Genomic DNA, 21,880 nt, shown 5'->3' with positions numbered 1-21,880 from the left:
GTCTTAGTGTTTTCTTAAGGGGTCAGCCACTCTGTTCTTCCACCCCGAGCCTGCTGTCTTTCGTGTCAATGATATATTCTAAAAAAGGGGCTGTGTCGAAGTGATACAAAATATTGCAGGCAAATACTTTTTCCCTTCCCAAAGGAACAGAATCCACATGGCAATTTGACATAAAGAAGGATGTTTCAGAGGAATGTTGGGAACAAGTTTGGAATTCCGTTCATAAATCATTACAATCAACGGCAGTTAAACAATCCATATTTTTTTGTGTTTCACAAAGCTATTTGGACTCCTTATAAATTGTCAAAAATTAATAGTGTTCAATCAAACAAATGTTGGTCATGTTTAAAAGATGTTGGTACCTTAGTCCACTCACTATACTGTTTTGACAATATACGGGATTATTGGCTAAAAGCATGGGATACAATCTACAATTTGCTGAAAATTAATGAACCATTTACATTAGAAGTTAAGGTGCTGGGGCATCTTGGACTTAGACAACCAATGCCCTCTCCCCCTTCCCCAGTGTAACATTTCCCCTTCTCTCCTTTCTGTTCTCCCCATCCATCTCGCCCTCTCCATGTGTCCAACACTTTCTGCCTCCTGCATGCTTTCTCTCTCTGTCCTTGCCTCTTCACTTGAGTGGCATCCCTCCTTCCCACCCCCAACCCTACATGATCTCTCCCCTCCAGTGTGTAGCACCTTTCCTTTTCCTCCCTTTCTGCCAGGTCCAGCAGCACCTCTTCTCCCTTCCTTTTACCTCCCCCCTGTCCATCAGTACCCCTTCCCTCCTCCCCCTGCCCAGCAGTACCCCTTCTCCTTTCCCTGCACCCCCTATCCAGCAGTACCCTTTATCCCTTCCCTGCTTCCCTTGTCCAGCAGTACCCCTTCTCCCTTCCCTCCCTCTGTGTACTTCTATACCAGGGCCCCCCTCCCATGAAGGCCTGCCCCCCCTTGAAGGCCTGGCCTTCCCGAAGGCATGCATGTTCCCCCCTACTTTGCAGCATCCTCCAGCTTCCCCCTTGGCTTCCCAGTCCTAGTTTTAGCTAATTACCGCAGCCTGCAGAGAGGATCGCTGGTGCTGTAATGATCTTTGTAGACTGCCATTGGTCTCCGCAGCATGTTCCCTCTGCCACGGCCCCGCCCCTCCTCTGACATCAGGGGCAGGATCGTGGCAGAGGGAACATGATGCTGAGGACAACAGCAGCCTGCAAGGATCGCTACAGCACCGGTAATTATCTGAAGGTAAGAGCAGAAGGCCTGGGGGGAAGCCGTAGGATGCTGCAAAGAGCGGGCTGCTTTACTACAGATAGCACTAGTGCAGACTGCAGGCCGCAAAATAGTACCTGGCGGACCACGAGACCGCTGTTTTAATTGACATAAACCTTTAGTTTAAGTAAACTGTATAAAAAGTTTTAAATAAATAAATTTTTATATAGATAAATATATAGGAGCCCATTTACATGTGTAAATCAGCATTTCATATGGAAAAAAAGGGTTATAAAATGATCCTGCCAGAGGGCAATTTCATAAAGCCCTTTATCGAGGTATACAGCTATTTGAAAATTGTCCACCGACCTGTGAATAAATGTAAACACAAATTCTGATGATTCTTTGAGATCATATGGCTCTCTGGACCTATTGTTTTGTGTTCACTAGACCTGTTTTTTTGCTTCCCACCCCCCTCTAAGAAGCTGCTACCCTTCGAAACCTAGTGGTTAAGCTGGCCCAGTGGCTAATAATAGCATGTCAGAACCATGTGGGTCATTATCTGCCATCATTTACTATGTTATAATGAAAATAGTTGATTCTACATCCCTCCAGGTCCAATAAATGCTATCCAAATGTTGTGTCTTGCCTTTTAGCCACTTCCTCGCTCAGGTATTATTACTTGAGCCAAACGCACTAAAGAGATGAGCAAGGTAGTACACGAGTGAGCCTCCACGCCAACACAAAGGACAAATCAAGGAGAGAAGCAAACTCCTTTAACAGCGTAGGTACAAATGGAACCATGTCTAGCGACTGAAGGAATGAGATGACATAAAGTAATTACAAGTTTAGCACAAAGCATCAAACCTAATCCCTCATTGTAACTGACAGGACTAAATTTAGCTCAGCTGCTAAAGCGAAGTTCTGCAAGGCATAAAGACTGAGACTCTCAGATAGCGGTTGCTCTCTGACAAGCCTTTGTGATAGACTCCTGAAAATATACACCGTCAGAAAGCAGGATGCACATTTAAACAAGCCAGTGCATCTTTAACAAGCACTTGAAGTATTTTGCCCTATATAATAACAGGATCATATTTATATAAACCTTCACTTATCAAACGCCAGGATGAATAAAGCCATTACTTTTCTTCCTCACAACAACCTCAATGTGAAGTTACTTGAGGGACACATAAGAACCACGGAAACTCACACACTTTCATACATACGTGACCATTTCTGGGAAGACTTGACTAAAGTCCCCAGAAACAGTCTCGCCAATAAAAGTACGTAATAAAAACACTTTGAGTTCTTTTTTTATTACATAGTTCAGGCTAGAAAATCATAGACTATTTATTTATTTATTCAATTTTCTATACCGTTCTCCCAGGGGAGCTCAGAACAGTTTTACATGAATTTATTCAGGTTCTTGAGCATTTTTCCCTATCTGTCCCGGCAGGTTCACAATCTATCTAATGTACTTGGGGGCAATGGGGGGATTAAGGCCCAAATTCTGTAACAGGTGCCTAATGTTAGGCACCTATTTTGGAGGCGCCCAACTGGATAGGCGCCTATCTAAATTGAAGAACAAGCTCAATTAAGCTTTTTAATCAGCACTGATTGAAACATAGGCGCCTATCAAGGCGCCTATCACGTGGTTCTGTAACAAGGTGCCTCTAAAAATTTAGGCAGCCTTGAAAAAAATAGGCGCTATGCATATTAGGCGTGGGCGTGGCTACATATTAGGCGCCTTGTTATAGACTCGCTGCTTTTAAGCGTGCTTAAGCGCTCAGCTAGGCGCCTAACCTTTAGTTGTGCCTAGAGCTGGCCTATTTCTTGGGCGCCTCCAAAATAGGTTCCACTCAGCGTGATTCATTAAACAGCACCCAATTTGACTTGAATCGTGCTGAACAGTGCCTAATTAGGCGCCTTCCTTTTGGGCGCTTCTTATAGAATTTGCTCTTAAGTGACTTGCCCAGGGTCACAAGGAGCAGCATGGGTTTGAACCCACAATCTCAGGGTACTTAGGCTGTAGCTTTCACCACTATACCACACTCTTCTCCCTAAGTACAAGACTCATTACCTCAATTTTGATTTTGACTCACAACATGAAATTTGACCATTTTCAGCATTTTGGATCTGCAACTTTAGTCATGTTTTCCCAGAGATGGCCACAAACTGTATCTCATGCTTTAGTTTTTTCAGCAGTACATTATCATCGATAAAGTACACAACATACAGATCAGGCATATTTGTTGCGTGTCCTTTGTTACCACCATTTTATGGGACCCCTGAAGAAGACGTGTTGTTCGAAACACGGACCATGTTGGACCCCATATGTTGTATAAAGTGGTCTATTTGTACTTAACAATCTGTTTGTTTGTTTTTGTTTTTTTTAAAATATCTTTATTCATTTTAAAGCCAAAAATAAGTGCAACATATTATACAGACATTTTACACTTTAACAGCACTTAAATTCTATCAAATTATATTTTATGACAAATACATATATCCTCCCCCCTTTCTAAATATCCAACAATTGCATTCAAATTAAAAGTATCTCCCCATCACTCACCCCACCCACTCACCCTGGATGTGTATTATCAAAGGACAAAATCAACAATCACTCCTTACAGAATTTTGTCAACATCCATAAATTTCCTATAATGTCCCTGTTGTATGGCCATCATACATTCCATGTTAGAAGTGTGGCATAGAGATTCCCACCAGAAAGTATTTGTTTGTTTAAAATAAACTTTGCCTGCATCTTGTACATCTGTCTGCAGTACCTTTCTTTGTCCCTGTATCTACATGCTTCCAAGTTCTACTCAGCTATTACTAGCTCCATTTTCTATAGCCAAACCTTATGGGGGCTCAAAAGTTTGCACCTCATTATATTAGGTATTCTCTGCTTTGGTCAATTTTATTACCAGAAAATATAAGTGCTGAAAAGCATTCCAGGATAGTGTGAAGGGGAAAAGGGTAGGTGCGGAGGGAGTAGATAGAGATGGCTGTGAACGTTAATAGGTTCTTTCGTGTCATTTTCAAAGTGTCTGATCATTATAACTTCTTAAATCATATGTTACTGGATTGATTTCAAATATCCTGATCATGAGATAATAATAATAATAATAATTTATTTTCTTACATTCCGCCCTACCAACAGTTCTAGACTGTTCACAACAGAAAAAAACTGAAACATTTCAGCGAAAAAAATACAATTTCATAAAAACAATACTTCATACAGCAGTCAGATACAGCCCCTCCCTCCCCTCACCAAAATGTCATTTTGGTCTGCTCTGAGGCATGTGGTCTAGTATCTTTGTGAGTTTCATTAGCGTGTTATGTCTCAAATATGATATATAGTAATAGCCGAAACTTGTTATTGACTGCTATAGGAGAATTATTAGTCGAGGAGGATCTCAACAGCACTGCTTCTCTAGAAACATCATCAAAGAAGCTAAAACTCCTCCGAATCTCATTATTTTATGACTATGATAGCAATGATGCTTTTCAGAGTGCAGTTTATAATATGTGTCACTACATGTATGTCTCCTAAAGTTCTAAAGAAGAATAAACTATATAATATTACTAGCAAAGCCTAAAAAATTATAGAGTTAGCACAATAATACCCAGTAAAGTACGTCACAAAGTTGCAAATAGCGAGTGGTACTTGTGAAAGGATGAGTCACTAGAGATGCTGTTCCTATATCCAATAAATAGATAAATATCTATCTTTTATATTAATAATGAGTGTATGTGTAACCTCAGTGTGATTGTTAAGCTTTAGGGGCTACTGCCACTGCAAAATCCCAGCTTCAATCAATTGGCAGGTTCTATTACAAGCCATGCCCACACCATCATAGGCGTGTGTGATAAAACACGTGTGTGATAAAACACAAAAGTGCTATAAGTGCCTCAAATAATAAAAATATAAAAGTCTCTCTAGTGAATCTAATCCTATATTAATAAATTACTAAATGTCTCCTCAACGTTCATAGTAAATAGTACTTAGCTCCACAATGGCGTTCATATTTTCATCCAAAATTCATTCAGTGTATCCAATCCTTGACTGTTTCTTCCTTAATCAAGCAGTCCTCACTGGTGAAATATCCCAGGCTCCTGGTGAAATAGGAGCCTGGGATATGAGAACGCAAGAACTTCTGCTGTTTCCATCATGGGAGTAACATTATGAAAAAAAAACTAACTGGACCACTGAGGGCTTTATCTGATATCCAGAAGTTTAAAAACATACTTTAAAACTACATTATTTCTAGAAGCATTTCAATAAGAGATATGTTGTTTACTGCTAGTTTTAAGATAAATGGTACTGCGAGGATCTATGAAATCTGGGTTTTAAGATGTAACTATTGCATTTGTAATTTAAGATATTTGTATAAAACCTGTTTGTTTTATTTTATTTATGTTACTTTTGTAATGCCGCTTAGGAATAAGCAGTTGATACATTTTTTAAATAAGTAAATATCTCTCTTAAGTCCTCATTCAGTGAGGATTCAATTCAAATTAGCAAGAAAAGTTAAGAAGGAAATGAAAGATAGGTGTAAAACAACTGCCTGGCTCATATCCCAGGCACCATTAATTTTAATGGATCCCCCTCCTATCCAACGGTAACTGTCTGACTACTAACAGGTCTTTTATTGCTCAGAAGGGTGGTCAATCGTGACGGCTCATAAAACATGTACCTCAGGCATTGGTATTTAACAGTACATTTAAATGGAAATTTGAGGACCCCTATCTGAAATATCCCTGGTTTAAATAGGAGAAATTGCTTTCTTTTCCAGAATGTTCTTGGCTATTTCTGGAAATAGTCTAACATTGTAGCCCAAACAACTCTTTATCATGATGTTTATAAAATGCGCAATAACCACTCTTGATTCAAATGTGAGGCCAAGCACTCCGCTGCTAGATGTAGGAACGTCCAGATCAGAACCTGACTTCTCCAGGAAGCTAGTTAGATCTAATACATCCATATCCTTGAGGTTGTTGATTCAATCCCAGTGCCGCTCCTTGTGACCCTGGGCAATTCATTGTCCCAGGTACTGGTCTGATTGTGAGCATGCTGGGACAGATAGGGAAGACACTTAGAGTACCTGACCATCATACAATGTACATTGCTTAGAATCCCTTATGGGATATGTAAGCCGTATATAAATACCTAAGTGCATAACAGTAGAGTCACCTCCACAAGTCAGGCACAATAAAACAAACAGTGGAGATGTCCAAACAAGACTGGTGAGCTTTGTATATTTCACAAATTTCTTTTATTCACTTCAATAGCTCAATGACTCGACATGTACATGTTTCGGCCACACTGGCCTGCATCAGGAGTCTTCCAAGAGAAGTGGCCCAAGAACCAAATTCTTTCCATGATCATGAAAGTAAACAGTCAAAAATGGCTTGTGACATAGCTTGTTTAGCTGTAGGTGGTAAAGTGTTTGAGGCTTGTGCAGATGAGGACAGAGCTTGCAGGGATGGGGCGTGAAATGCTCTGAAGCTGCTCCAATGCTCATAGAATTCCTATGAGCGTCAGAGCAGCGTTGGAGCATTTAGCGCCCCGGGACGTGGTAGAAAGCTCTCAGGCAGCTTAGTAAAAGAGGGCCTTAATTTCTACATTTATTTGACATAATTCTACTCCTCATATTGTATTATAAAAGCTTTAAGTTACCTTGATCATCAGGGGGTATAAAATTACCAGATTTCAAGTACAGGTATACCATTTAGTCTTTCATACTTCACAAGCCAAATTTTGATTTCAAAAGGAATTGACGCTCACTTCTTCTAGACAGAGGGATCTTTTTTGAAAAAGAAGTGCTAGATAATAATATTCCTCTAGAAACGCTCCTCTCCATAGATCAATGTAGATTTAAAGGCAATTTTTGTATTCTAAGAGCTACATCTCGTACTCAATATAAATGCTGTGATGCACTTCCTGTATCAAATACTGCTGCTATCTCTTTATGGTATAATTCTACATTTAATTGTAAAATATCTCCAACAACCAGAACATAATGGTGCAAAGCAAATATCTGGCCGTCGTCTCAACTTTATGAAAATGGTAATGTAATTCCTTTTCATGATTTATGTCACAAATATGGCTTAAACTCCTCCCAAGAACCAACATGGTTACTACTGTATTAACCCAATGTATCACCAATAATAATCAATCTACACTTTTAATTCCAAATACTTCTAAATCTCCTCGCATTGCTTCATTATGCTTTTTTCTTCTGCAATCGACAAAATCAGCGTCCGTCTACAGATTCCTTCAAGCATCCAAAAAGCAGACTGAACTCAACCACCTTTGGAACAACTGGTTAGAATCTCATCTAACCCATTCAGATTGGGAACTCTTCTGGACTAAATCAATTTGTCCTTCTCTGTTTGCTGCATTACTACAATCTTCATAATGTCTTATGCACAAAGCATATTGGACTCCTTCAAAACGTGCAAAACTTCCACGCAACTCTTCAGACATGCTGGTCATGCATAAACTCAATAGGATCACTATCTCACATGATCTTTTTCTGTAATAACCTAAAGCAATTCTGGTCTCAAATCTGGGACATTATTTCTACTGTATTTTATATTACTGACCAGCTATCTTTTAAAATCATCATATCACAATCATCTGCTCCTAATATTATCATTAACACCAACTATGCCGTATTAATTTCATGATTGCTTTAGCCCTGTACATTATTGTTCTTCACTGGAAAAATAGTCTAAATGTTTCTTATCATGAATGGTGGAATACTCTATGGGGTTCTTTTACTAAGGCACGCTAACTGATTTAGATAAAGATTAGCGCGCATGAAATGCTAAGGCGCTCATTATATTCTATGGACGCCTTAGCATTTAGCGTGTGTTAAATCAATTAGCGCCTTAGTACAAGTACCCCTAGGTGCCCCTATGTGCAAATATGAAGAAATTATAGCATTAAAACATAATCACATACCCTCCTTTCTCAAAAGTTGAAGCCTTTTAGACACTCTGCCCTTGCTTATAATCCCCTCTTAATCGGCTTTATTAAGGTTATGATGTTTTATAATTATATATTTACTTTTTGTTTGATATTGTAACTGGTCTCTCATTTCTTTAAAATTAGCTCTTAAAATGGTCCTTTAATGTTATTGTATATATAACTCAGCTATGAGCATAAGAGAGTAATAATATTTCAGTCACGTGTTATTTGTTGTTTCTTTACTTGTTTGGTATTGTTCTATTATAACAAAAAAATTCAATAAATAAAAAAGATATTAAAAATTGAAGGTAAATAATGAACACTTGATAACTGAGAGAGCTGATTCCCATCTACTGGTGTAACTGTAATAATGCAGAAGTTATTTCTCCTCACCCTATATCTCTGAAGCTCCATCTTAGTGTAAGCCTGGTTTTGGTATGAGCATGAGAAGGGCTACACAAATATATTTTTCTTGTACTGGATTGAAGCTAGAAGGCTGACTGGCACACAATCCACATAGACAGTAATCTTTTCACTGTCAGTTATTTGGTCTACACAGTTTAATGTGCTTCAGACTGTGACAGGTTTAAATTGGATAGCCAAAAGTGGGATAATGTTCCTTCAGCTATATACAAGACTTGTACATCCAATTTCTGTGTATTCTTCTTCTTGGTTCTCTCTCCATTTCAGTCTTTAGAATAAGGTGTACCATATAGCTCCAGCTGGATCTTATAGTATATCTGCTCCATGGCTCCTTTTCTGCTCCTCCCAGCAGTGGTGGAAAGCCAGGGTCCACATATCTGATACCCTTGAACCATCTAGCAGCTGGGCAGACTCTGAGGCAGGTTCTCATGCCATGACCTTCAGGGTTAGTGACTGTATTAGTCAAATACCTTCCTTGTGATGCATTAGATGATACCACAACTGTGGGGGGGGGGGGGGGGAGAGGAAGGGAATAATATTCTAGTCTTTTTACATATATGGTAGGGTCCAGGATTTCAGTTGAGCCATTCCCCTTTCTTGAAGCTTCTGTGGAAGGGATCAGAAATCAAAGGCAATGACCTCCCCCCCCCCCTCCGGCTTAGTATTTATATTTTTTATATACCGTTTTTATTCAAAGCAGTTTACATTCAGGTACTCTTAAGTAGTTCTCCCTAATTGTCCCAGCAAGCTCACAATCTAACTACAGTACCTGGGGCGATGGAGTGTTAGCTTACTTGCCCAGGGTCACAAAGAATGGTGCAGGAATTGAACCCACAACCTCAGGGTGCTGAGGCAGGGGTTTTAACCACTAGGCCACTCCTCCATTCCTAGTTCTGTTTTCCCTTCAAGGGAAGATACAGCCCCAGTTCAGGATGATTAAATTTGATATGGGTCAGTGATTCCGCTTTATGATCAACGGTGAGATAAGGTGACTCAAGTGAAACAATCCTTGTATAAATAAGAAAAAATAAAAATAACTCACGTTAATGTGAAATTGAATATGTAATCAATGGAAACCAGAAGCCAAGAGAATGAAAATGTAAGGGTTATTTTTATTTTTTCTTATATATGGTATACAAGGATTGTTTCATTTGAGTCACCTTATCTCACCGTTATGCTCACATGATTATTCATTTTAAGGAAGTTCACGATCACCGTCAAAACTTTGCACATGACGGTTTCACATCTAGTACAAGAATGCATCACACTGTTATCTTTCTGATTATATATAGCGTTCACATGATCATATCTTGGATCATACACAGCATTTATTTAATACCACTCTCTTGCTGTCACCATTATCATTCACACATTTTTCAATTATTCAGATTAGGATCCCTGAGGAAGGAGTGTATCTTTGAAACACGGACCGTGTCAGGTCCGGCCTTTATCTGTCCTTTTGGATACTGATTCATGATGATATATTTTTATGTTTGTCTAATAAAGACTTGGCATCCTGCACACCATCACTGCAGTTTTTGCTTCTGTTTCTCGACTTGTTATTTTATTGCAGTCCCGTTGGATTCTTTTTGGTTGTTGCCTTTTTGGATCTTTGCCGGCATGAGCAGTATGTTCAACCTGCTGCCCATGCTGGCCTCAGCTCTCTCTCTCCTTCTCCCTCCCCAGGATGATCAACTTTGTTGATGTGATTATTTAACCTGTTATTGAAGAATCTGATGATAACTCTATTTTCTCTCTGTTCGTTATTTCATTATTACAAAAAAAAAAGTTGTTTTATTTTATAAATTTTTAAATGTATTATCATTTTTTTGAAATGTATGGTTTTTGATTTTTTGATATGTTTTTGATGTATATTTGTGGATCCCTGATGCAGGCATGTCCCAAAACTTGGCCGAATTGGGGTCCTTCTTCAATCAACTTGTTTGTGTGCTACTGGCTGTTCCTCCTGACTTGGACCACCTTTGCTGCCGCTGTTTTACTTATTGGTTCTGCAGAGGTTATCCTCCTGTCTTTTCATCTCTAACGCTGACCTTCAGCCATTACAGCAAGTTTCTCTCTAGGGAAGAGGATGCATAAGGCAAAGCCATCTGCCACTCCACAAATATGATTTAAATCACAATATAATGGTTTCCTAAACATGCAAATGCAAAGAACATTCAATGCCCCTCTAAGGGAAAAGAGCGTGTAAAACACATCTCCTACCTACTGACTATAATAAAAAAAAAATTGTAATTATATTTGATAGCTTATCATTTAACATTTATAATAGTGTTCTGTCTAATAAGTATGTTGTACACAATAAGCCCTATGTTATATAAAGCAGAGAGATCATTGAGATATCTAGGTCAGAATGTGCTAGTTCTGATGTTATTTCGGAAAAGGATTTGCTGACATAGAACCTTATGCAAAATACCTGCAGGAGTGCATGTGTATTTCCTGGCATGTGCAGTGAGATTAGATCTTTAAAAATAAAAAGAAAATAAATATATACATTTTACAGACCTACACATGTAAGCCCAATCATCAGAGAGGCCACAATGCTAACCTAGTATCATTTCGGAGGTGGGCAAAACCTACTTGGGATTAAGAAAAATAACTCCCTTAATCTCTCATGTAAAACTGGCCAAAATGAACACTTTTTGTTAAACCTAAATGTGCCATTGAGCAGGTAGAAAACCTGATATGAAACTGTCCTACATGTGTCTACCCTCTGTGAAATGGGGAATACATAGAACCATAGAAAAATGAAGGCAGGTAAAGACAGTACAGCTAGGGTTAGTGTTAGTAGTAGAATAAATTAGCAAAAGCAGTCCATGGTGAATTTATCTTTCAACGTGTCCAGGCACAGGCACCTGCCCCAACCGACGATGGCCAAAGCGTTTCGCTTTGCGACTGCCTCAGGGAAAGGGAAGGTAAAGCTTTCAGATCGGCATTCGTGAACTAGATCCACTAGTTTAAAGAATTTCTGATCTCTAAATAATGCAAAGATCTCGTCTCTTTTAAGAAAATTTTAAAAACATATCTATTTCAAGACGCATTTGATATATGATACGATATACTCAAATTTGATTCACGATACGATTTACTCAAAATTCTAACATTTTACAATAATTAACAAAATTTTACCTTACCCCTTTATTTCCTACTGTTTTCTCCCTTCTATGTAAATTCTAACAAACAACAAAATTGTAACTTTCCCCTTTCTCCCCACTTATTCATGTCTGTCAAAAATTGTCTGTCTAATGTCTGACTTATTTAAATTTTATGTAATACCAACATCTGATGGTTTTTAAATTGTACATCGCTTAGATATTGTAATAAGCGATTCATCAAATGTGATTAAACTTGAAACTATTTAACTTGATTTGTTATTTATAGGTCCCTTATCTAATCATAGTCATCAATACAGAATAAGAATGTCGACCCAACAGAATTTCAACACAGATTTACAATCAAAGATACAATATATTCATTCGTGATTGCATGGAACACAGTCAAGCCTATAACTATTTTAAAAGCGTGGCAAAAATTATGGCCAGCTGTGATTGTGATGGGGTATATGTCCCATCATGAGGGCAAGAGGAGCTTTGGGTTCCCTGACAGAATGTCAGGAAAACAACATGGGTTTGAAGGTAGCTTAGTTGTTCCAACTTCTGCTATAGGATGGTCTAATTCAATGAAACATAGGACCCCTTTTACAAAGCCTTGGTAGCAAGTCCCAATGTGGCAAATGCGATGCTACCCATAGGAACTAGATGGGCTGCTTTGCATTTGTCATGCAGAAATCAGTACTGCAGCTTTATAAAAGGGGCCCATAATATTTAAGTCTCTTTGTACTGTATGTTTTGATAAAAGAAGCATTCTGTATTTGTTAATGAATAAATCAACAAAATTTGCCTGTTCATCTCTTTAGTCCTCCTTAAATTTGAATTTTAGAAGTACTATATGAGAATCCAGAAGATCCAAAAATCCAAACTGATCCCCAAGTAGTCTGGATTATTGGCGCTCTACTGTATTTCTGTATGCACTTACGATGATAACAAATCAAATATCTGATGCAATTTGAATGACAAGGAATCTTCAGTGTTGCAAATTCATAACAAGTCATATTTTAAAATAGTGGTGCATTGAAAAAATTAGAACAGAGCCTGTTCACATTACTTCGTGCTGCGTTCATGCTGTCAAATCCATATTGCATGAGCTCTGTAAGGCAAGAAAAGGTAAGAAAGATACAGAGCTGATCCAAAGCAGTGATCTGATAAGATGTGATGATCTCCAGTTATCAAAGACTTGAAAATTGAGAGAAAACTTCATTTGTTGGCCTTTGTCGTTTGATATGTTTGATTTAAGTGTACAGACAGGTTAATTTAGAATCATCTGGTGTCTTTTGGATCTCTCAACGAACATTTATAGAGAATGAAGAATGCAGAGATTGTGTAGATATCTGTGAACAAAAGCCCAGAGATGGGTAGTATTCTGCTAACTAGTTACGTATGAAACCTGGTGTGTTCTGTGGAAAGAAGTGTAACCCTTGCCATTCTGGTCCTCACAAAGCTATTGTATGCTGCTTGGCACACTAGGGGTGCACTTTCAGGGAGGAAACATTATTTTGCAGGGCTATTCTTGCTGGATACTCTATTTTGGGTCCAGGTTGGGACCAGTGGTAATTTTTTTCCACCTTTCATCAGCACAATATCTTAGTCCAGGCCAGAATATAGCATTCTAAATTAATTGGTTAATAACAAATAGTCTTCAGTTCAGGTGAAAAGAACCCTGAATTTAGGGGTTCCGAACCAAAGGTTACTACTGTAAAAAAAAAACCAAACAGGCAAACAAAACTATCGCCATTCCATGCAAAAAAAGGGCAGACTCACAACAATAAAATTAACTCAAACACTATGTATTGTATTCTCTCCTCCTTTTCCAGGATCAATGGCTCCCCCCGCGGGGCTCTTGTTCTCCAGAGATTTTGGGGCTCATTTTCAAAGCACTTAGATACACCAAGTACCCATAGTGGTACTTTATGGAGCTCATAATCGAAACTGAAATGTGTCTAAAAACTCGCCCAAGTTGTCACTTGGATGATCTAAAAGACAAGTCATCCAAGTGCCGATAATCCCGCTGTGCGCCCAGGTCCCATTGTATCCACTGATACCTAGTTACTAATAACCTAGGTCAGGGGTAGGCAATTCCGGTCCTCAAGAGCCAGAGCTAGGTCAGGTTTTCAGGATATCTACAATAAATAAATCTCATACATATTCATTGTGGATATCCTGAAAACCTGACCTGGCTCCGGCTCTCGAGGACCAGAATTGCCTACCCCTGAACTAGGTTAACAGTAAAATAACACATCTTAACGGTAACCCATTTGATGACTTCTTCTTTAAGGGACATCCCTGTCTTCTTATATAAATAAGAGAGACTTATATAATAACTAGAAAATGACCTCCAAAGCCAAACCTAGGCAGTAGCTAAAAGTAATCCAAGTTTACTCTGTCGAAGGCGTTTTCTGCATCAAGGCCCAACCACAATTCTGCCAAACTAGATTTATTATATTCTATGACCATTAACACCTTAACCAAGTTTGAGATGGAATAACAATTTTTGACAAAGTCCTTCTGATCTTCATGGATGAAGGATGGAATAATTTCACGAAAGCACTCAGCTAGGACTGAAGCAAATATTTTCAAGTCACAATTGATATGAGATAAAGGTTGAAATCACTCATGTAGTTCAATGTCTGTATAAATTTTGGGGATAATTGGGACTAGATGACATATCTGTAGTGAAACTGCAGTAAAAGGTATGCTGTGATACAGAGATGTTAAAAGGGGTGTCAGAGATGTTAAAAAGGGTGTCAATAAATCACCCAAGATTTTATAGTCCTTTTGGACAATATGTTGACATTTTCAGCCAATTGTGCTATGCCTACTTAAAAAATATAAATAGAATGATGTGGCTTATGGCTATTGGGTCTATATCTATCTATCTATCTATAAAGAATTTAAGACTTAATTAAAAAGGGATGGAGAATAAATCTGAAAATATCTTTATGCCTCTGTATTGGTGTCTGAGGTGACCACAGCACGAATATTGTGTGCCACTAAACATGTAATAAGATCTAGATATTACACAATAAGGGATGTGATATGATAGAAGTTTATAAAATCATGAGTGGAGTTGAATTGTTAAACATGGAATAATTGTTTAACCTTTCAAACACAGACACAGGAAGGCAATCCATGAAAATAATGACCACCAGATTGAAAACAACTTGTAGAGCTTTTTTTTCACACAACACACAATAAAGATGTGAAATCTATTGCTGGAGGGTGTGATCAAGGTGATTATCATAGTGAGTTTCCAAAGAGGATGTCATTCATCTCTGGAAATGAACTATAGGAAATAGATTTACCCTGTTGGGTACTTATGACCAGACTGGCATCGGAAATGGGTGGCTGGGTTCATTGGACCTTGGTCTGTTTCAGCATAGCGTTTCATATGTTCTTATGGTAGATTAACATGTTTCCTAGGGAGAAAGCCACCAAATTATCAAGTTTCAAGTTTATTTTAAAATTCGATCAAATGCTTATAAAAATTTCTAAGCGATATACATGTTAACATTTGGGGGAAACAAAACAGTTAAAAGTACGAACAAAGACAAACTTAAAATCAAGACATACAGAAACAAAGGGAAAGGGGGTAGAACTACAATGGTTTAAAAAAAGGGGTACAGAAAAAAGGGTACACAAAAGGTAAGGGGGAAAATAAGAGCTACGAATCCTAAGTAATATATACAGTATAGGAATTAATGGTTACGTTTCATCGGTGGTTGGGTAAACTGGACCTAATGGTTCTATGTTTCAAATCCATCCTTATAAAGAAAAGTTTTTAAGGAACTCTTGAGTCACTTTTCAAGCGACAGGAGCTGCAAATATATAGGATAATATGGTGCTTCAATGGCAGATTGAATCCTTGCAGAATTTGGCAAGGTCTAGGAACTCACAGTTCCTTCATTTTCCAAGAACACATCTCTTTATCTCCATTGGAACTTTCAAAATAATATTTGTCTGATGTGTTAAAATTTTCCAATATTGATTTTACTGGTTTCCAAATTGTCAGTAGACCCAGTTCTATATATTGCCCTAATTCTATATATGACACTCAAAATTGCATATGCCTAGGAATCTATATCCCTCTCCTTTAATAACGCGTAGCGTGGTTTTTATCGCCGGCAGTGGTGGTAACTGCTCCGACGCTCATGGAATTCCTATGAGCGTTGGAGTAGTTACTGCCACTGCCAGCGCTAAAACCCACACTACGCATTAGTAAAGGAGGGGGGTATATTAGGGGGTGCTGAAAAGTTCTCAGCACAGCCAACTTCCTAAATTCTAAGTGTTATTTTGCCACTGTAGCTGAAAAGAGTGTTACCTTATATTAGGATTATGTTGATAAGGATTTAATTGTTGCCTTTAATACGGTTGTAATTTTTTTTGAGGGGATTATAAAGTTTCCTGAATATAATCCTATTGCTATTCAAATGTTTATTTGATGTAATATGAAATAATGATAAAAATAAAGGATAACAAAAAAAATGTTATTTTATTTACAAAGTGCATCTATGCAGAATTGTAATGTTATGTTTTGACATTATTTCAGATCATTGATTGACCCTTGTCAATGAAAAGTGTGGAATTTTCAAGTGTGGAACTCTAAGCTATTATGAAGTTCTTATTCCCACAGAAGAAAATTCCAAAGGAAATCCATGAACATGTGATGCAAACATTGAGTGACAAATGCCCATCATACTCCACAGTGAAGAAGTGGTGTGCAAACTTTCAATGTGAAGATTGAGACCGAAGATGCAGCAAGGTCTGGGAGGCCTCAAGCAGTGTCAGCTCCTGAAACTGTTGACCATATCCATGACCTGATTTTGGCAGATTGGTGAATATTGGCTAAAAGAAATGCTGAGACAATACAAGTATCCAGGAAACATGGTGGGTGTATAATCCACGAGCAGCTGGGTATGCACCAGCTGTCAGCTAAGTGGGTGCCCAAATGTTTCAATGCTGATGAGAAACAACATTGAGTGGACACTTCCAAGTTGATTTTGCAGCATTTTCAGTGAGCTGGTGCCAACTTTTTGGAACGACTAGTTACTGTTGATGAAACATGGTTACATCACTATGATCCTCAGACAAAACAACAGTCCATGCAATGTCTCCAAAGCTAAGGAAATTCAAGACCCAAAAGTCAGCAAGAATGGTCATGGTCACAGTATTTTGGGATCAGGAAGGTGTTGTAATGATTGACTATCTTCCAAGGGGCCAAACAGTTAATGCAAAATATTACTGTAACTTGCTGTGCCAATTAAAATAGGCATTGGAAGAAAAAAGGAGAGGGTAGCTGTGGAAAGGAGATCTCTTTTTGCAAGACAATGCACCTGCTCACAAGGCTGGCAAAATGATGGATGTTTTGACGCAGTTGGGGTTTCATTGCATAGTCCCTCCATAAATTCTAGTGCATGGTCATGGGAGGGCCTTGAGCGGGTTCTGAGAATTCCGAAAATATACAAGCACTGTGATAGAATACGCTTGATCTGCACCTAGGTTATGCGAGGAGATCTAGTTGGTATAAATGGTAGGTCATAAGAACATAAGCAGTGCCTCCGCTGGGTCAGACCTGAGGTCCATCGTGCCCAGCAGTCTGCTCACGCGGCGGCCCAACAGGTCCAGGACCTGTGTAGTAATCCTCTATTTATACCCTTCTATCCCCTTTTCCAGCAGGAAATTGTCCAATCCTTTCTTGAACCCCAGTACCGTACTCTGCCCTATTACGTCCTCTGGAAGCGCATTCCAGGTTTCCACCACACGTTGGGTAAAGAAGAACTTCCTAGCATTCGCTTTGAATCTGTTCCCTTTCAACTTTTCCGAATGTCCTCTTGTTCTTTTTAGAGAATGACACGGTGAAAAAATTGGTCCCCGTCACCGCCCCGTCCCCGTCTCACCATCCCCGTCACCGCCCCGTCCCCGTCTCACCATCCCCGTCACCGCCCCGTCCCCGTCTCACCATCCTCTTCACCGCCCCGTCACCGCCACTGCCACCCCATTCACCGCCCCGTCACCGCCACTGCAATCCCATTCACTTTTCTTTATTTACGTATAAAGGAAACATTCTTTAAAACTTTAAAACTTAGTTAAATATTAGTTAATAACTATACAAAAACAAAACACGCAGAGAAAAAATTAATTAATAAAAATTCTCAAAACTGACACATTTTGATCACTAAATTTAAAATAGTTATTTTTTATACAGTTTTTCAATCACTAATCTTCCACCACCCCTGGGGCTAGCAATGCAAAAACAAACACGACATGTACTTTAAATGCTGCCGTGATTAGCATAGTGACCGCGGCTACGGCTGCAAGTCTCCCCTCCCCCCAGCGATCACGGCAGGAGGGCACCCAACCCCTCCTGTAGACCCCCCCAACGGCCCTCCCGACAATCGCAGCAGAAGGGTACCCAACCCCTCCTGCCGGTCCTCCCAATGGCCTCCCCTAAGATCGCCGGCAGGAGGGTACCCAACCCCTCCTGCTGGACCCCCCCCACGAACCCTCCCACCCCGGAACCCCCTTAGTCTTACTTTCCAAGTTGGACCGGACGGCTCCTCACACGTATGGCCAGCAGGCTTGCCTCCGTCCAAATGAGGCGGGCCCGCCCCTACCCTGCCCAACACACAGGATCCTAGGGCCTGATTGGTCTAGGCACCTAAAGCCACTCCCGCTATAGGAGGGGCCTTAGGTGCTTGGGCCAATCAGGCCCTAGGATCCTGTGGGTTAGGCAGGGGAGGGGAGGGGAGGGGCGGGCCCGCCTCATTTGGACGGAGGCAGGCCTGCTGGCCAGACGAGCGAGGAGCTGTCCGGTCCAACTTGGAAAGTAAGACTAAGGGGGTTCCGGGGTGGGAGGGTTCGTTGGGGGGGGGGTCCAGCAGGAGGGGTTGGGTACCCTCCTGCCGGCGATCTTAGGGGAGGCCATTGGGAGGCAGGGGAGGGGAGGGGAGGGGCGGGCCCGCCTCATTTGGACGGAGGCAGGCCTGCTGGCCAGACGAGCGAGGAGCTGTCCGGTCCAACTTGGAAAGTAAGACTAAGGGGGTTCCGGGGTGGGAGGGTTCGTTGGGGGGGGGGGGTCCAGCAGGAGGGGTTGGGTACCCTCCTGCCGGCGATCTTAGGGGAGGCCATTGGGAGGCAGGGGAGGGGAGGGGCGGACCCGCCTCATTTGGACGGAGGCAGGCCTGCTGGCCAGACGAGCGAGGAGCGGTGAAACACAGGTAAATAGCGGTTCCTAGAAGGGGGTACATTGGCCCGCGGGGACAAACCTGTTCACCGTTTCCGCGGTCGGTGAATGGCCTTGTCCCCGTCACCGCAGCGACTGCTAGTTTTCTTCCCCGTTTTCGGCGGTGACCCGCGGCTTAAATGCGGTGGCCGCGGGTAAACCGTCACCGTGTCATTCTCTAGTTCTTTTATTTTTTGAAAGTTTGAAGAATCTGTCCCTCTCCACTTTCTCTGTGCCCTTCATGATCTTGTAAGTCTCTATCATATCCCCTCTAAGTCTCCTCGTCTCCAGGGAAAAGAGTCCCAGTTTCTCCAATCTCTCAACGTATGAAAAGTTTTCCATACCTTTTATCAGACGTGTCGCTCTCCTCTGAACCCTCTCGAGTAACATCACTTCTTAAGGTACGGTCTAAATTTAGTTGTGGGTCTCAGCGCTAAGCACTATTCTATGAACCACACCTAGCTTTAGGTGTGGTTTAGAGAATAGCTCTAAGCATTTTTTTAAACTATACCAATTGGGGGGGGCGCCATATATAGAATTTTCCCCTCAGTGCTTATTGAATACAAAAGCTGATGGTTGGGGGTATATCCAGCAAGTCATCATACATTTGCAACACAGAAAAGTTCTTGTATGCTCAGTGTATTAACCATTCACACGGATGCATTAAACCAAATAGAGGAGGCGTTAAGTGCATTCATGGTAGCTGTACAAGTTATGGCGTGAGGTAAAGTACCTTGTGCTAACTGCAATATGAGGTCCACGCCCATTCTTCACGCATAGAGGAGGAGTAGCCTCAAGTGAAGGAGTAGCCTAATAGTTACAGCAGCAGCCTGACATCCAAAGAAGATCAGTGCAAATCCCATTCCTACTTCTTGTCATCTTGGATAAGTTATTAACCCTCCACTGCCTCAAGTACAAACTTAGATGGCCCTTTTACTAAGCCTTAGTGCAGTGTTTCTCAACCCAGTCCAGGTGTACCCCCTTGCCAGTCAGATTTTCAAGATACCCACAATGAATATGCATGAAAGACATTTGCATATAATGGAGGCATTGTATGCAAATCAAGTTTATGCAAATTCAATGTGGATATCCTGAAAACCTGACTGGCAAGGGGGTACTCCAGGACCGAGTTGAGAAACACTGTCTTAGCACACACTAAAGGGATTAGCAGGCATTAAATGTTAAAAAGCCCATAGTATAAGATTTTTTTTTTTAGTAGATAGCTATATTTATTTATTTATATACCACCTATCAAGGTTATGTAGGCAGTTTACAATCAGTTACTCAAGCATTTTCCCTATCTGTCCCAGTGGGCTCACAATCTATCTAACATACCTTGGACAATGGAGGATTGAGTGATTTGCCCAGGATCACAAGGAGGAGTGTGGGATTTGAACCCGCAACCTTAGGGTGTGGAGGCTGTAGCTCTAACCACTAGGCCATTCCTTCCTCCAGGAGTGAACATAAGAAATAAGAATTGCCATCTCCGGATCAGACCCTGGGTCCATCAAGTCCGGCGTTCCGCACACGCCCCGCCAGTTCTACCCTGGCATAGTTTTCGTCCCCATATCACTGTATGCTTCTCAAGGGAGATGTGCATCTAATTTACCCTTTTCCGTATCACTCTATGCCACTCTTAAGGAGATGTGCATCTAGTTTACCCTTAAATCCTAGAATGGTGGATTCTGCAATTACTTCCTCTGGGAGAGCATTCCAGGTGTCCATCACTCGCTGCGTGAAACAGAACTTCCTGATATTCGTCCTGGACCTGTCTCCCCTCAGCTTCAGTCTTTGTAAATAACTACTTTCCCTGCTCCACTTTGTCGAATCCTTTCAGTATTTTGAACGTCTCTATCAGATCCCCTCGCAGTCTCCTCTTCTCAATATTAATAAGTCCATTTTACTAGCATTTTAATATTGATTACCTAATTGTAAAATATTTGCATGGCAGTTGGATAAGATCACAGTGAGCTGTTCTGATAATCACATAGTGAAATACTACCATGCTGGGGTCAGTTTAGTGACCATCGTTAAAGGCACGGTAAGTTTGGAGAATCCGGCCCCGAGTACATATTCCACTTACACATTTTGTGATGGAGAACCTGACTTGGAATTTAGTGATGAATTTAGACCCTGAATGTCTAGAAGTTATCTGGCTTTCAAATTATTCTCTGGTGTAAGACAGAATTGGAAACTGATTAAATGTTCAGAGTGCAGCACTACAGTGTTGACTTAGCCCGGCGGTGTGACTGACTGTGATTATAAGTGACAAATGGTCTCCAACTGGATGAGTAGTTAAATTGGAAATTTAGAGGAAGAGCCCTGGTGGTCTGCTGGGATTCCGAAAAACGACCAATGTTGCTGTGTGATACTTTATATTATAATGTAATTCTTTATGAAATGCTAAAGTTCAGGGGGCTGGTGGAAAAATGCAGATAAAGATTATAAATTTACCAATCACATTTTCAATTGAAGGAGAATTAAAAGCTGCTAATCCAATTCAGCATGCCTAATCTATTAGTTAATATATATTTTTTTATGCTTTTAGCAAATATAAAAAATATACAAATGCTGGTCTGTTAAAAATACCCCCAAAAATCCACACTTATAAAAACAACATATATGAGGGGTTGCGGAAAAGTTCTCAGCCTAAGCAAGAAGAGAATGATGTGGAGCCATGAAACTTACAAGTTATTTTACACTTTTCTTAACACTTTTTGTTTCATTTCATATTAGATAAGATCCTGGATGAGGAGAATCTACGGGATCCCCGACAACATGGATTTACTAAGGGGAGATCCTGCCAATCCAACCTGATCAGCTTCTTTGACTGGGTAACGGGGAAGCTGGATATTGGGGAGTCCCTGGACATCGTGTACCTGGACTTTAGCAAAGCATTCGATAGCGTACCACACC

General features: G+C 40.4%; 1 protein-coding gene across 1 annotated transcript in view; it reads left to right on the top strand.

Annotated features, from left to right (window-relative positions):
• CWF19L2 (CWF19 like cell cycle control factor 2) overlaps positions 1-10,806 on the top strand; it is a 348,561-nt gene extending 337,755 nt beyond the window's left edge. Inside the window, exon 20 of the mRNA XM_033949144.1 lies at positions 10,506-10,806. The gene's annotated coding sequence lies outside the window, so the exon portion shown is untranslated. The remainder of the gene's footprint in view (positions 1-10,505) is intronic.
• Positions 10,807-21,880: the final 11,074 nt, after the last annotated feature.

Source organism: Geotrypetes seraphini, chromosome 6 (assembly GCF_902459505.1).
Source record: "Geotrypetes seraphini chromosome 6, aGeoSer1.1, whole genome shotgun sequence".
NCBI classification, from domain to species: domain Eukaryota; kingdom Metazoa; phylum Chordata; class Amphibia; order Gymnophiona; family Dermophiidae; genus Geotrypetes; species Geotrypetes seraphini.
The sequence above is the reverse complement of the archived record's forward strand: the minus strand, read 5'-3'. Positions and strand labels throughout refer to the sequence as shown.